This window comes from Humulus lupulus, chromosome 5 (genome assembly GCF_963169125.1).
Source record: "Humulus lupulus chromosome 5, drHumLupu1.1, whole genome shotgun sequence".
Classification (NCBI taxonomy): domain Eukaryota; kingdom Viridiplantae; phylum Streptophyta; class Magnoliopsida; order Rosales; family Cannabaceae; genus Humulus; species Humulus lupulus.
The window spans coordinates 23434603-23451832 of NC_084797.1; positions in this window are offsets into that span (position 1 = coordinate 23434603).

Sequence of the window (17230 nt, forward strand, 5' to 3'; positions counted from 1 at the left end):
AGTGTTATACTCACACAAGCAGCTAGAACCTAGTAGCACGCCTACTCTATAAACTAAGCATGTCTAGTAACTACAATCCCTAGCACTATCCTCACACTAGTCAATCTAATGTAACAATTCAGGTCACAGATATAATTAACCAAATAAGAAAACAAGGTTGTATGCATAACGTACACCATGTGCGTAGTTGTCCACTCTTCTTACCTTAAGCAGTGCGTTGTCCGCTAACGTGTCCCGAACCACTTGCTGTGTCACCTCAATGATTGATAGCTACTAGATGTTCAATTACACAGCAACAATTAAGGGAAAATAAAAATAGGCATTAGGGTTTTATTTCAAAACCCTAATTATCGAAATAATTTAACTATGGAATTTTAACGTGCATGACACGTAAATTAAATCATTTTCACAAATGTTCAGATCATCACGTCACATGCACAAACAATGATGTTTCTAACATATCGCATGAATTCATATAAATACTTATTACGTAAAAATTTACCAGAATGCCATGTAGTATCCTAATTACATAAAAGACTCAATAATTTTCTAAAGATTATCATATGACAATAATATTTAATAACTAACTTTCCCCAAACCCCAAATAATCAGTAAAGACTCATATTAGACCAGAAACATAATTTTTTAACATTTATAAATTACTTTTCCTCAATTTCCCAAATAAAACTCAAATAATCCAAATAAATATACAACCAACCCAAAATTAAAACTAAGCATACAGAACTATTAAAAAGTCCAAAATAAACTTATACAAATTATTTTGGAATTTTCTGGGTAAAAAACTATTTTCTTAATTAATTTAATAGAAAAGCTAATTAATTCAAGAAAAATACATAAGCGATTAAAAATAGAATATAACTATGCAGACGGGTTTCTACACCCTACAGTCACACATAAAAAATTACCTAGGGTTCAGAACAATGGCATTAATGTTTTTCACAATTAAAATATAGAATAAGCCAAATAAATTATGGAAATTACATAAATGATACAAATTCAAAAATAAAAATTACAGAGAGCCTTAGAATCTCATTTTAAACATATAAAAAATTTCTAGAACTTTTAGAATATTTTAAATAATTTTTCTATATTTATTTCTTTAAATCACATATTTAAAAGCAAATAATTGAAGAAAATTATCAAAAATTATCAAAACTTAAATATAAATATACAAAGCCATTCTAAATCATACAAAGATCTTTCAAACATAAACTCATATTTTTCTGAACAATAAAATATTTTTTCATAATTAATCTCTATTTAAACATCAATAAATCATAGTAATTCAAGAAAAAATCAGAAAAATACCAAACTAGTTGAAAAATGCTCTAAAATTAATTTAATAATTTTTAAGATTGAAAAACCAAAGAAAAAACCTCCAGAAACACCTAGACCGGGTTCGTCGATGTTCGTTCTTCTTCGGCGCTACCGAGCCTAGGGCTTCATTTTGGTTGCGTTTCGTCCCGTTACAAAGTGATACTCTTGTGTCCAGCACCTCAAAGAAACAATCCCCAGCCCAAGAAAATGGTTGGAAGCCCTTTGTTCAAAGTTGTCTTCCTCAACTCTGGTGTACCGCCAAAAATGGAGCTAAAAATCGGTTTTCTTACCCTGGACTGTTTCAGCCCATTTCTTCACGTTCAAAGTGATCCTTTGGCCCCTAAGAATTCATCCGACACACTCAAAACTGCCCAAAACTCGCTCACACTCCAACTCGATGCTCTCTCTCTTTCTTTTGAAAAAAAAAAACGATAATGGCCCTTTTACATATGTTGTGCTCCGCTAAAGGGTCCTCCACTCATTAAGGGATCCCAAAATCGTGTCTTGAATGAGAGAAATAAAAATAAATAAAAAAAAAGGAAACAATATGGCTGGAAACAACACTTACTCGATCCTTCCCCTCAAAAATAGGAATTTAGTTCAAATTAAAAAAAAACAATAATGACCAATATCACCATTTTAATGGTACTTAATAATTAGAAAATGATTAGAAAAATGGCATTTTAAATCTTACAAATATCCATAAAGATAATTTTTCCCAATTGTGTCATTTTACCAAACCCAAAATAAGGGGTAAAATTGTCATTTCACGTAAAATGTAGAATTATTATTATTTAATCATTTAAATAATAATAATAATATTCCAACTATGTAATGAAATAATAAAAATAAACTATATGATAAAATAAATCCCAAAAATATTATTTTCTATTAATATGTTAATATTAATAATAATATTCTTTTAAAAAATTAATTAATTTAATTCAAATAATTAATTATTTATTTCGCATAAACACATACCGAGGTTTAATTACCATAAAAAAAAGGTTTCACTGAAGAACTTGGAAACTTTATTGACCTCATAAGTTCATGCTTCTCAAATTTCAAAAATATGCAAAAGACAAAAATGTCCTCAATGGCGAAATTACAAAATTACCTTTCTAGGAAAACAGATATTACAGCCTCTCCTATGAGTCAAACACAAGATAACATGCAAACACTTCCAAGTGCGACTATCCTCTGACAATCGCGACCATTGCCACCTTGGTCTCCATGTGATTCCCTTTGGCACACAAGTAGCAACAGAAGCATTTCATGTTCATCTTTATCCGACTCCTCAAAGCTGTCCACTATCGACCACTGTCGTGATTACAAAGCGTTTGACGGCCACTATCATGCTTCCGCACTCTTGTGTACAAGTTCCCTTTCAACAATAGCGCTCCGGGCAACTTACACTGTCACTCAGGCGAACCTAAACTAGTAAACCAAGCATACAACCTTGACCTCTCGATCAAACCTTGTCTCATGTCAACGAGTTCCAACTCTATGTAGCACCTCTCCACAATCACCTATGGTAGTTGTCTTTCTAGCATCCCTGAACTTTCTAATTCGAAGCAACCATAACTTGTCCCCTCTCTAGAATGTCCAGTATTTCCACTAAGAAGAGATACCAAGTCTCATCTCGTATTAGCTTATTGATCCTTTCTAGGTGGCTAATAGGCTCAACGACATATGTTCAAGCATCCAGACCTTCTTGATCCTTCTCCACGCCTACATCCCTTCTAGGATTGGCCAACCAAGTTCATCCCCACTTGAGATGAACCTGGATCAAATACCAACGGTCACGGGCTGACATTTTGATAGCGAAAATGCCCGTGTGCTACCTTGACTCCTCTGAGCCAAGGTCAGCCTTCCAACCATTCAAATAATAATGAGCACATTTTTCGCGCGACAGTGTGCCTCTACACACTTCCGTCTCTCGAACAACTTTCACCGAGTAATGCTATCAAGCATCTATGAGTGCATTCATGCATCAAAGCTCTCTATCCAAGATACTCACACTGTCCATAGATTCTCACTATGGCAAGGTAAATCCCAACATCGATGCTCACCCAGACATTCACAAGCCAAGGTAGCATGTGTGGCCAAGATGCAACGCCAAGCTGACGTGCCAAGGCCTCTCATCATGCCTCATTCGATACCATCCGAATATTTCCCATCGCGGCCCAAGGACTCAAATGCATCCATAGTCAAATCCTCGAAGCACTGTGCCTTCACTCATGTTGGCAATCCCTCGAGACTAGCTGCCAGACTAGTAGCACACACTAGACCTCTGTCCTACTCAAGCATAGGGCACCCTTCAATGCTAACATGTCCCACGAATGACTTCCTGTGCCATCTCATGTCCAGACTCATGGTCATGGTGCACCATGATATCACTCGAAGGTTTGGGTATCGACAAGCCAAGGGAACCATACCCATAAACCTCTGGCAGCACACTTCGACACACTAACAAGGCAGCCCGGTAATGTCCATGAGTACTTCTTCTCATGGAGACATATGAGTCCCCTCGTGGTCCTATTATGCTTGCCCTACTAGTTCTCCCAACTAGTAGTAGCTCACTTGACGCACCTGCACCAAGGGATGGTGGAGAGCTGACACTAGGTACTTCCCCTATAAAGAGCATTCTAAGCTTTTAGCCTTCTGCCACGAACATATATGATTTTTTCTTGGGAGACATATTTGGCTCTCAGCTCACCAATTCTCTGAATCTCCCAAATCTGATTGCACCATTACGTTCATTGACCCTTCAACATGGAACCCACCAAGTCTCGTCCATTTTTGGGCAATATTGAAGATATTTATGAAAATGTCACTGCCATACAAACTAGGCATCAACATGCTCACCAGCTTGCACCCTTGCGTGTGCCTCTACGGAGCACCAACTTAGCTTGTAACATGCCCTCAAGGCTGACATGTTACAAGTGGTGCTCTCCCCGACGACGCCTTTGTCAATGGTGCCCTCGCTAGGGGCCACCTTGCCAACAAAGGTCGTAGCGGGTGCAACCCCCTCGGCGCGGCCTCACTTCGAGGTAATCTGACTAGTCCTGCCCTCATCAACGACCTCAACAACGACGCCCCCCGAATCCCGGTGATGTCGTCATCAACCTCTTACTCGTCTGTCTCCTCGGCTAGGCGAGCCTTGCAGTATGTTTAGATGTTTGTGGCAGCTGGTTCACCCATGAAGCTGAAGTCGAGACTGCAGTTGAAGCGCTAGAGGAAAACAACATTTTGTTAGTCTTTTCGCTACCACCTCTATGAGCCGCCTCAACCTCAAGACAAAACTTGTCATGCTCATCCATGAGAATCACATTGATGGCATCATGCTGCATCTTCCACTCTTTGGCATCTTGTCTAGCACACACTGCAACTCTGGTGGCGTCCTTGCAGGCAGAATGGGCCCTGCGAGCTCTTGCTCAAGGGAAATGCGGGCAGTGCGAATACTGTCAAGATCAGAAAGGGCACTCTTGTGATTCGAGCAGGTCTTCTGGAGATCCTCGGTCTCCCGCTCGAGTTGGCGATGAAGGTTCACCACAATCAATGTCGCCTAAAAATTAAAGCAAATTGTGAGAATGTACCCATAATAAAATGACAAGGAAACAAGTTAAAGTAGTTACCATAACGGTGTTCTCCATCTATTGGCAGGACAAGTCGAGAGAGAAGTCAATGGTCGCCAATGGCCAGTAGCGGAGGATGCGAGGGCCCAGTTGTTAGGAGTATGTCCTAAAAGCATGTAAAAGACATTTATTATTTCAATGAATAAATGAATACAATGGTCTATTATTGTTATATTTAGATTATTAAATTATTGTTTGAATAATTTTTGAGAATATTAGAAAAATTCCATATTCATTATTGAGGATGTGATCTTGTATTAGTACAAGAGAATTAAGATCACATGAATGAATAAAAATAGTAAACAACAAATTGAAGTTAAGGAATTCTTTAATTGGGGTTGTAAGTAAGGTTTACTGAGTATCATGTTGATACAAATAATCTAGATTCGGGTTATTGATGTGGTAAGACATCTCGGTAAATGTGCTTTATATAATATGATTATATATGACATGGACCGATATGAATAAAAGTCTTTATCCAAAAACCATTTAAAGATAAAGACTTGTAATTCATATCATAACTGATGATCATTTATAGATCAACCTAAATCCTGAGTGTTCATGAACTCCTGTTCATGTTTATTAAATCTTTAGATTCATTCGTTAAGGTCTCTTCATAGAATGAGGCTAATGACTTTTGTTTTGGAGATTTAATATCATGGATGGCTGGGAACATGTATCAACAATACGGAATCTAATCTTTCCTATCGGATCGTATATTGGTTCCCTTAAGGGTTAATTATGGAACTGAATGATTTTGAGCTCAAATCTATAATTAGATTATAGATTAATTATTCACTAGTGATTTAATGGTACTTAAGGAATAAGAAGTAAATTAGAAAGGTAAAATGGTAATTCTTCCATTCTAATTTATGAACTAATTAATTAGAGGGTTGAACTATTGTAAGATGGTAATATCAATGGACATATTAAAATAAGATTTCTATAAAAGTATATCTATAACATAAAGAGTTCAATTCTGAATTTATAGTGGAGAAATATCATAATTAATAAATTAACTATTATAATTAAAGAGTTTAATTATTTATTTTTAATTTATTGGAGCTTAATGTTATAGGTCCATGGTTCCCGAAATGGCTCAAATAAACACAAACAAAGATAAATACAAAAATGGGCAAAAGCACTTATTTGATAAGTAAAATATTTTTCTATGCACTAAACATAATTATTGTATAATTATGTGTAATTAATTAATTGAGAATTAATTAATTATTTGATTTAACAAAAATATAATTAATTTTGAATTAATTTATTTTTGGGATTTTTGGTATTTAAATAATGATGAAAATTGAAAAAAATCACATGCCTTCCCTGGCATATGGTGGACGTGTAGCACAGTGCACAGTCACTATGCTACACGCACAAGAAGCTTCTAGAAGATTCTTGGTTCAACAATTTTAGTTATTCAAATATTAAATAAATAATGAGATATTGTAATATGATTACAATATTATTATTTAAACAAAATCTGATAACTGATTAGTTATTTTTAAATTGTTTTAAATAAATAATATTTTATCTTTAATATATTGGATATATTAAATATAGGAGATCAGTTTTTTTTTCGGAGTGATACTTTTCAGTGATAGAGCATAGATCATGAAAATCTCCCTGAGAGAAACAGAACAGTGCTACAAGCATATGTCACTGTTCTTCACAAACTTAGGTCCAAACTTTATCAGAACTCATGTGTTGAGAACATCTGATAATAGATTTCGCCTATTATTTTGTATAGCGAGCCCACACTCGTTCTTTGTGTGCTGAGAACATTTTGGAAGATCCTGGTGTGAGATCCCAAGGATTTTTGCCGTACAAAAAGATAGCAGCAAGGAAGGACTTGAGGGAATTTTCTATTCATATATTTGATTCAATATATATATGTATGTGAAGAAGTAGATCTAGAAATCTTGTGGGGTTAAATTAACAATTTTGATTGTTGTTCCACTGTGTATAATCTCTTATTTGATCTATAAACACTAACAAATGGTACCAGAGCCATCTATTTGATCTATATATTGAATCTGTGTGGGTTTAGTTTTATGCATTTTGTTGACGCGGTTCTTCGCCAACAGGTAATTTAAGAAAGGAAGAGAAAGGGATTAGTGCTAATAATGAACTGAAACAGATATATGATTTTAGGAAATGGAAAGGTGACTCGAGACACGGTTTTTAAGTGGTTCAAAGGTTAAAATCCTTCTACTCCACTAGTCAATATTATTGCTCTATTCTGGGTAGATGATTACAGGATATTTCTTACAAGAGATAATCCAACCCCTATCAACTCCCAGGGTCTCCATATTTATAGGAGAAGGCACCTGGGAGTTGGTAAGAAGGTCATCCCATGACCTTCTTACCTATCATATCAACTCTGTGACATTCATGATTAATTCCTAAACCTGACACATAAGTGTGGTCAAATCGATAGGTAAGGAGATAATGGGCCGCACGGCCCAACCCAGTCGTGGGTGTCTGAATACGCACGTTCCTGCTGCGTGTCCGAGAAGTCAGGGGCATATCAGACACGTGATGTCTGATATATGCACGTTTACCTTGCATGTGTTGACTTTACAAAGGGTCATAGCCTCCATATTCAGCTCGTACCACGAGCTGGATACTTAACTCGACCCTCGGCCTTCAAAGTCCAGGCTCAAGTCTTGGGCAATCTTGGCGAACCCTTGGGTTTCCTCGAGCTAAGGAGGTACGACCTTATGACGGAAGCTCCAGCCTTGGGGATGTCCACGAGATAATCATGATTAGGCCGCAGCTCAGCTTGCTAATCAGCCCGTGGGAAAATCAGGGCATACGCATTTATTTATTTATGATGAATGAATGGATGGCTCAATATGATTGAATGCAAGGGAATGTTGAATCGTTAATTGTATGGTATTTTTGGGTTAGGATTTGTTTATGATTAGATCATTGTGTAAGCCATAAAGGGGCATAGGATTTATGTAATTTTATTTGGTTTTTGAAATCATAAAATTTTAATTCCGATCACACAAAGTCAAAACAGAGCCCGAGATTCAAAATTCAACCATCGTTCCTCCGAGGCCACCCTCTGAGCCGCTGCCGGGGATGTCGTATGAACCATACGGACAGATCCGTATGGATCCAAACGGTTCTGTACTGTGGGCCCCAACAGCACTTTTCAGTGCCACGTGTCCCTGTCTTACTGGTCCATAATTTTTTTTATTTTTCTGAAATTAATCTGTTATTTTTTTATTTTATTTTTAAAATGTTAAATATTCTATTTGTTAGAAAAATTAATATTTAAATAATGAGATAATTTAGTTATCCTAACAAACTTTTTTGAATATCTTATTTAAAAATTTTATTTTTTCAAAATAACAGATTTTAATTAATTTAATTTCTGTTTTTAATTAATGGAAAATAAAAATAATGATTATTTAAAAGTTTTGTTTTAATTAATCATGATAATTAGAATTTTTTTTTCTTATTATTATTATTATGGACCAACGACACATCCTACCGAAAGTAAAGTGAAGAAGCTCGATGGAGATCAAGGCGTTTTTTTATTTTAATTTAATTTTATAAAGAGGTTGTAAATTAGAAATACTCAAAAGCACCCGGTTCAACAGTTATTATTTATTTATTTAAATAATTATTTTCATGTGATTGATAATATGTTCATGCATTTTATGCCATACATAAAAAACACACACAGTCATTATCATGCATCTCATTGGTAGAAACATGATTATTAGGATTGTCCTATATGTTTATATGATTTGTTTTGCGAAACCAATTGCATATAAATTACTTAGTTTTATTCTTTGAAAACTTGGTAAAATATCACACTAATTTTTAAGTCTTTATGACTTCATTTCTTTAAACAAACTTTAGTTTAAAATTGTTTTTTAGTAAAGTTTAGATGAACATAATTGGTAATTTAAAATTGGATATGGACCTAAAAACTCGTTTTCTTACCAATTTTAGTTATGTTCATAAAGTTTAAAGAATCTATAATTAATTTAGAATTAATTAGGTTAAAAACACTTATTTCAAAATAGTGAGTGGGAAAGGGTTGATAACTCAACATAACCCGTGGTCTCCATTATTAATATAACATTGTGAGATATGAATAGTGCCTCGCGACGACTTTGTTTTCGTCCCCCTAAGGAAGGTGTCTAGACATGTCAATAGCAAGGTTATATTTCTTACAAAGATAGGAACTAATGATGTATTTTAGGTTTGACCGACCCTAAGGCGGCATGTCCTAAGTAAAGTCATGAACTCCAAAATAATAGGTTACACTCACAAAGTTATGATTAAGCTTTTGCAGTAGATAATCATAACTTGACCAAACTAAGTGGTACTTTAATGTTTAAAAGAGAAAATAATGAGTTATTTTAAGTTTTAAACAATAAAGATAAGAATGTCTTATAAATTCTCTAAGATTAATTTGACTGACCCTAAGGCGGTACTTTAATTGTTAGAAATTTTAATCGTGGAAATTAATTTTTTTATGTGTTTTAATTGTGCTCATGCATCACGTTTAATTTTCAAAACTTTGATATTTATTTTTCTAAATACAAAAATATTTGTATTTATTTATTTATTTATTCCCAGCAAAAATGTCTATTGGTGAATTACACACCAATGCTTTTCTCAAATCCTTGGTTTTTGAACCTGAAAATATGCAACACTGATTTCGAGGCATGTTGACCATTTTTTCTTATAAAAAGATGATGACAACCGTCTGTAACAAACCTCCAACAGAACCACCTTTGGCTACTAGCTATGAAGCAAAAGAAAAATATGGAAATTGGATGAAATCTGATCGGTTGGCACGTTATTGCATGCTTTCAACCATGCCTGACGAAACAAAGAAAAAATATATACACTATGACTCAGCACATGAGATGTGGCGAGCAATGACAGAGGAAGTCTTTGCTGAGTGTCATCGTTCATATCAAACGAAAAAGGTACATAAGATTTACATATATTTTTCAACTTTGAATAATAGATTCAAAATTTTAGGATGGTAGATTCAAAAATATATGCCACTAATCTATTTTCCTTTTTGTTTTTCCTTTATAGAATCAGAACCCTGAAAAGGAGGAAGAGACTGATGAGGATTTTGATAGCGAGTAAAGAGCTAGAGGAGTTGGAGAGTAGTTTTATAAAGTAATTTTATTGTTAGTTGAACAATTTAAATTTATTTATTTTGTTTTAGAAATTTTAGATTTCTTTAAACAAAGAAAACAACAATCTAAAAATTTAGTTTATTATTAGTAATTTTGATTATTAATGTTTGGAAACTTATTTCTATTTTTGCATAACATTTATTTCTTTTATTAATACAGTAGTTATTATTTGAAGAAATTATTTATTTACTTGTTATGCAAATGCTTTGGGATAAACAAAATTTACATACCTATAATGAATGACAAATTTTTTTTATATAATTCTGAATTATTTAAAACAGCTAATCCTAGATCTATTAAACTGATTCCAATAGTGAAACATATCTGTGGCACTTGACAGTAGGCCAAATTGGTCTAGACCAAATAAATAGGCTTGTAAAGGATGGTCATGTTGGGAAAACTTATACAGGATCTTTATTTATTTTCATGTATATTTAATATTAAACAAATTAATACGAGATAGCCTAAAACATGTTTCTAAAATTGAATTCAAAGAGAAACAATGAATAGAATACTTACAGTATACGCAGCGGAATTAAATAGTCATTCCTTCAGTTTCTCTAACTCTTATATCCTCTCTGTCACAGAGTATTATCAAGAAACTGAACTGATCTTCTATTTTCTTCACAGCCTTCCAATGTATCCTTTTCACCTAGACTAGTGTGGGCAATTCTCAACACATGAGATAGATATAGAGAGAAGAAGAGAAAATAACAAAGAGGCTTAGAAAATGACTTGTGTTTAGAGAGAATCTAAAACTATCAGAAAACCAGTGATTAAACTTATGTTTTGACTTCTCTCTAAGCACTCCTTTTATAGACTCAATTAGACTATTTAATTTAATTAAAAAATCAATAAAATAATAGCCATTTTAAAGCCCTAGGTCGAAATTATCATGGGCTTTAGGCCCGTGAGATTTCCCATTTGACTTAAAATCAAGGCATGTATTATTTTCTATTGATTTAATTAATTAAATAATTATTTAAATCTTTTATCAAATTAATTATTTATATTTTGAACCTTGATTTAAACTTATTTATTAATTTATATACCAATTTATCATAATTAATAAATTTGTCATGATTTCTCTTTTCTTCTCAAAATTACATAACTCTGTGAAACTATCCAAAATTGACCTGGTCAACTTTGATAATTCTAATTGATAATTAAATCAATTAATTGAGATTATCTAGATGATTTTATCCAAGGTACAATGGGGACCATGGGCCTATGAAATCAAGCTCCAATAAGTTATCATAAATCTAACAAATAAATTTACTAACTTATTAATTCCTCGTGACTCCACTATAGACTCGGAATTGCACTCTTGAATTCATAGAACGCTCTATAACAAACATAGATACGCTATTAATTATCCATTTTTACAACCATAATTGTCACTCAATCATCTATAGACGGTCTACAATGAGATAGGACTAAAATACTATTTCACCCCTCATTGTATTTTATCCTGAAAACACTTAGTTCCTTGTAAATGATATTTCAGTAAACTAATTTAATTACTGAAATGAGATCTCTATCATTTAACACCTTGAACCAAACTAAAAGGAAACCATCGTTTCACTTCTTCATCAGAAGCTATAGATGTTCATATCTATGATTAACACTCCTACTCATTTATACTACCAAGTTCCCAAGATGTAAGTATGGGCTAGTCCATAGGGTAAGCTGGTAACGAACAAGTCAAAGAACTCAAATAATTCAATCAATTAGAATACTAACCACTCAGAATTGAGATTGAATTGACCTATGGTCAACTATATGATATGACTAGAATAGATAATAACGGTATGTTTACTTATCATATCAACTGTCAATATCGGTCATTTCCGATGTAACATATACATCCGATCTTATCTACTTTGCTAATGTTCTGGAAAGAACATAACACTGTAATGTGTAAGTAGATCATATCATAGATTGGCAAGTCAGTGTAAATCATGTGCACTGACTAATCTTAGGACTAACTTATTTTGAACATATAATCATATTTATATTCCACTGTGATTACGTCAATATAAATAAGATTAGCTATATGCTCGGGATTTAATAGGAGTTTATATTAAACAAATAATCATGAAAATAAAACACGTGAGCAAAATGATTTACCAAGTAAAAAAATGATATCTATTCTTTTATTGATAATAAAATGAGATTACAAAGAATTTGAGTTTTAATTAGGGCATAAAACCCTAACAGGTCCTTTAAGAGAACTATCTACTGGATCTCTCTCTGTTTGTGAATCCTGTCTAGAAGGAAAAATGACCAAGAGACCTTTCTCTGCTAAAGGTTCAAGAGACACATAACCACTTCAGCTAGTACATACGGATGTTTGCGGTCCACTTAATGTACAAGCAAGAGGAGGTTATGAATATTTCGTCACTTTCATTGAGGATTATTCAAGATATGGTTACCTATACTTAATGCAAAGAAAATCTGAAACTTTTGGAAAGTTCAAAGAATTTCAAGCAGAGGCTAAAAAGCACTTCGATCTAATCGAGGAGGAGAGTACTTGGATTTTGAATTCGAGGACCATATGCGTGAGCATGGCATTCAATCCCAACTCACTACATCTGAAACGCCACAGTGAAATGGTGTTTCAAAAAGATGGAACAGAACGTTATTAGATATGGTTAGATCAATGATGAGTTTCTCATCATTACTACTGTCATTCTGGGGCTATACGATTCAATGTGCTCTAAACATATTGAATGTTGTTCCATCTAAGTCTATCCAAAAGACACCCATTGAATTATGGAATGGTTGTAAACCTAGTTTACACCATTTTTTAATTTGGGGGTGTCCTGCACACGTGCTTAAAGGGAAGACCGAGAAGTTGGAATCACACTCTGAAGTGTGCATGTTTTTGGGATATTCCAAAAAGAATAGAGGTGGAATTTTCTATAGTCCAAAAGAAAATAAAACATTTGTATCGACAAATGCAACTTTTCTTGAATATGACTATGTTAATAACCAAAAACCTCGCAGTAAGGTTGTTCTAGAGGAGATGGTCTCAAATGAAGTTGCAAAGTCACCAGCAACAACCAAAGAAACCACAATACCTGAAAAGGAAAAAACAGTGCAACGTCGTAGTGGGAGAATTGTGAGACAACCTATTCACTACGAACATGAGGCATACGTTCTTATATCAGATACTGAAAAGGACGATCCATTGACTTTTAAAGAAGCAATGGAAGACCCTGATGTTGATAAGTGGCAAGCTGCCATGAACCAAGAAATGGAATCGATGTATTCCAATTCTGTCTGGGTTCTTGAAGATCCACCTGAGAATATCAAACCCATTGGTTGCAAGTGGATATTCAAGAAGAAAAGAGAAGCGGATGTGAAAGTAGAGACTTTTAAAGCAAGGCTTATGGCCAAAGGCTACACACAGAGAAATGGTGTAGATTATGAAGAAACATTTTCTCCAATAGCCATGCTTAAGTCCATTCGCATACTTTTATCCATAGCTGCCATCTATGATTACGAGATCTTGCAAATGGACATCAAGACAGTCTTTCTAAATGGCCAACTTGATGAAACCATATATATGGAACAACTAGAAGGGTTTATTTAGAAGGATCAAGACCAAAAGGTATGCAAGTTGTTGAAATCCATTTATGGATTGAAACAAGCATCAACATCTTGGAACTTAACATTTGATGAAACTATTAAAACATATGGTTTCGAGCAAAATGTTGACGAAGCATGTGTTTATAAGTACATCAAAGGGAAAGTTGTGGTTCTCTTAGTCCTTTACATTGATGATATCCTACTCATTGGGAATGATGTAGAGACATTATCAAATGTAAAGAGATGGTTGGCTGACAAATTCCAAATGAAAGATTTGGGAGAAGCGAGCTATGTTCTAGGCATTAAAATCCTAAGAGATAGAAAGAACAAGCTCTTGGCACTTTCACAAGCAAATTATATTGATAAAGTGCTTGAAAGATTCTCTATGGAAAATTCCAAAAAGGGTCAATTGTCGACCAGACATGGAATTACTCTTTGCAAAGATTAGTGTCCAAAGACACCACAAGAGCAAGAGGACATGAGAAAGTATCCCTATGCATCAGCTATAGGGAACCTAATGTATGCAATGTTATGTACTAGACCTGACATATGTTATGCAGTAGGAATTGTCAGTCGTTATCAGTCAAATCCAGGTTTGGAACACTGGATTGCGGTGAAACATATTCTCAAATATCTTAGGAGAACGAGGAACTATATGCTAGTGTATTCGGGTAGTGACCTTGAACCTCCTGGATACACTGACTCAGAATTTCAATCAGACAAAGATAGTAAAAAATCTACTTCTGGGCCAGTATTCACTCTTGGTGGTGGAGCAATTGTCTGGAGAAGCATTAAGCAATCCAGTATAGCTGATTCAACCATGGAAGCTGAATACATAATAGCTTGTGAAGCAACTAAAGAAGCAGTTTGGCTGAAAAAGTTCTACACGGATCTGGAAGTGGTTCCAGAAGTGGAGAAACCACTTGTTCTTTACTGTGACAATAGTGGAGTAGTGGCCAATTCTAAAGAACCAAGAAGCCACAAGAGGGGAAAGCATATAGAGCGCAAATACCACTTAGTCAGAGAAATCGTACATAGAGGAGATGTGTCCATTCTGAAAATCACATCAGAACACAACCTGACAGACCCATTTACAAAGATGCTTCCTGCAAAGCAATTCGAGGGTCATGTACGTAATATGGCATTGAGAGAAATGCCTTACTTTCTTTAAGTACAAGTGGGAGATTGTTAGGAGTATGTCCTAAAAGCATGTAAAAGACATTTATTATTTCAATGAATAAATAAATACAATGGTCTATTATTGTTATATTTAGATTATTAAATTATTGTTTGAATAATTTTTGTAAATATTAGAAAATTTCCATATTCATTATTGAGGATGTGATCTTTTATTAATACGAGAGAATTAAGATCACATGAATGAATAAAAATAGTCAACAACAAATTGAAGTTAAGAAATTCTATAATTGGGGTTGTAAGTACGGTTTACTGAGTATCATGTTGATACAAATAATCTAGATTCGGGTTATTGATGTGGTAAGACATCTCGGTAAAGGTGCTTTATAAAATATGATTATATATGACATGGACCGATATGAATAAAAGTCTTTATCCAAAAACAATTTAATAAAAAAGACTTGTAATTCATATCATAACTGATGATCATTTATTGATCAACCTAAATCTTGAGTGTTCATGAACTCATGTTCACGTTTATTAAATCTTTAGATTCATTTGTTAAGGTCTCTTCATAGAATGAGGCTAATGACTTTTGTTTTGGAGATTTAATATCATGGATGGCTGGGAACATGTATCAAAAATACGGAATCTAATCTTTCCTATCGGATCGTATATTGGTTCCCTTAAGGGTTAATTCTGGAACTGAATGATTTTGAGCTCAAATCTATAATTAGATTATAGATTAATTATTCACTAGTGAATTAATGGTACTTAAGGAATAAGAAGTAAATTAGAAAGGTAAAATGGTAATTCTTCCATTCTAATTTATGAACTAATTAATTAGAGGGTTGAACTATTGTAAGATGATTATATCAGTGGACAACTTAAAATAAGATTTCTATAAAAGTATATCTATAACATAAAGAGTTCAATTCTGAATTTATAGTGGAGAAATGTCAGAATTAATAAATTAACTATTATAATTAAAGAGTTTAATTATTTAGTTTTAATTTGTTGGAGCTTAATGTTATAGGTCAATGGTCCCCGAAATGGCTCAAATAAACACTGACAAAGATAAATACAAAAATGGGCAAAAGCACTTATTTGATAAGTAAAATATTTTTCTATGCACTAAACATAATTATTGTATAATTATGTGTAATTAATTAATTGAGAATTAATTAATTATTTGATTTAACAAAAATATAATTAATTTTGAATTAATTTATTTTTGGGATTTTTGGTATTTAAATAATGATGAAAATTGAAAAAAATTACATGCCTTCCCTGGCATATGGTGGACGTGTAGCACAGTGCACAGTCACTATGCTACACGCACAAGAAGCTTCTAGAAGATTCTTGGTTCAACAATTTTAGTTATTCAAATATTAAATAAATAATGAGATATTGTAATATGATTAAAATATTATTATTTAAACAAAATCTAATAACTGATTAGTTATTTTTAAATTGTTTTAAATAACTAATATTTTATCTTTAATATATTAGATATATTAAATATAGGAGATCATTTTTTTTTCAGAGTGATACTTTTCAGTGATAGAAAACAAATTGAGAGAAACAGAACAGTGCTACAAGCATAGGTCATTGTTCTTTACAAACTTAGGTCCAAACTTTATCAGATCTCATGTGTTGAGAACATCTGATGATAGATTTTGCCTATGATTTTGTATAGCGAGCCCATACTCGTTCTTTGTGTGCTGAGAACATTTTGGAAGATCCTAGTGTGAGATCTCAAGGATTTTTGCGGTACAAAAAGATAGCAGCAAGGAAGGACTTGAGGTAATTTTTATTCATATCTTTGATTCAATATATATATATGTATGTGAAGAAGTAGATCTTGCAATCTTGTGGGGTTAAATTAACAATTTTGATTGTTGCTCCGCTGCATATAATCTCTGATTTGATCTATAAAAACCAACACCAGTGCTACGAACTCTAGCATCCTCCTCGCCATACTAATGCTTGCATGAATAGGCGCAGGAGGCTACAACTTAGAGGAAGTCGACGTAGCAAGGGGCAACACACGTGCTGTCACGTCCCTAAATACCTAATAAGGCTTAGGGCCTTGATTAGGGGGCCATGATGGAAAATTATGGAAATTATGTGTTTATGTAATATATATGTGTATCATTATATTATTATGTGAGTTACATTATAATATGACTTGCTATGCATGTTTAGGTGTATTAAATATGCATGTGGGTCTGCTTCTGGTTAAAGGGGCAAGTTTCAGAATTTTGCCCGTTATGGGTATATTTGGCATATATGTGATATATGTGTGGGACCACATCATTATGTGTATAAATT